Here is a 1,020-nt window from a genome sequence, read left to right as displayed (position 1 = left end):
GTTTTGATATATCAACTCTATTTAGTATTATACGGGTATTATTATTGATTGGAGGGAATACTGTGTGTAACAAATTAATTAATAATTGTGTAAGAACTCTGAAAATATCAATAAGCTTTGTTCGCTTATCGTGTGCACAGGAAACGGTGGTATTACGAGGTTCGTATCGGTAGTTCACATGCTTTCGACTACAGATGGCGCAAGTATGATTTGAAGTGGGATTGGATAAGCCATGATTGAGAACAATGGAATAACATTTGACTTGCCGCACAGCACGGGTTATGGGTTCATAAATTGATATCTTGAAGCAGAAAAATTACATTCTTTCTTCACACCTATGCTCAGGATTTTACTGAAATTGATTGTTCACTAGTGATAAACTTTTCTCCAAGACTGCACTGCAAAACAGTAAAGTCAAGTAATATCACAACCCTTAATCAATTTTCTCCAACATCACACAATCTGACATCCCCCATCAACAAATATAACACACATGCAACTTCACGCAAATACATCCACAGACTCATACCATATCCATACAAACTTATCAAAATAAAACCAGTGCGATAAAAAAAGGTTAGAATACCACCAATACAGCAATGAGGGAAGCAGAATTAGAATATTTCAAAATGATATATTAACCATCTTAATTAATTCAGAAGGGAAAACATGACGGTTGCATTGCAATGAAGCAATTCAATATAAACAGAGAACAAACACTACAAATAAAAGTGACTTATTGTAGAGGCCAATCTTCTGTATTATACCTGCAATTAGAGGAATCCACAAGTGAGAATGAAGGGCTGGTATAATTATTCCAAACTATTCATATTCTCTTTCTTTTTTTATACCATACAATCCCAAAACAACACACACAAACTATATTAAGAAATTATGTCATACATTTGTATTTGATTTCTTTCTATAACTGAGGGGTTTTTTTTTTTTGGGGGGGGGGAGTTGTTAACTTGAATAAATGTGTTATCACACAAATCAGGCTTTCAAATAAAACAAACAAAG

This window comes from Lytechinus pictus, chromosome 7 (assembly GCF_037042905.1).
Source record: "Lytechinus pictus isolate F3 Inbred chromosome 7, Lp3.0, whole genome shotgun sequence".
Lineage (NCBI taxonomy): Eukaryota > Metazoa > Echinodermata > Echinoidea > Temnopleuroida > Toxopneustidae > Lytechinus > Lytechinus pictus.
Note: the sequence above shows the minus strand (reverse complement) of the source record.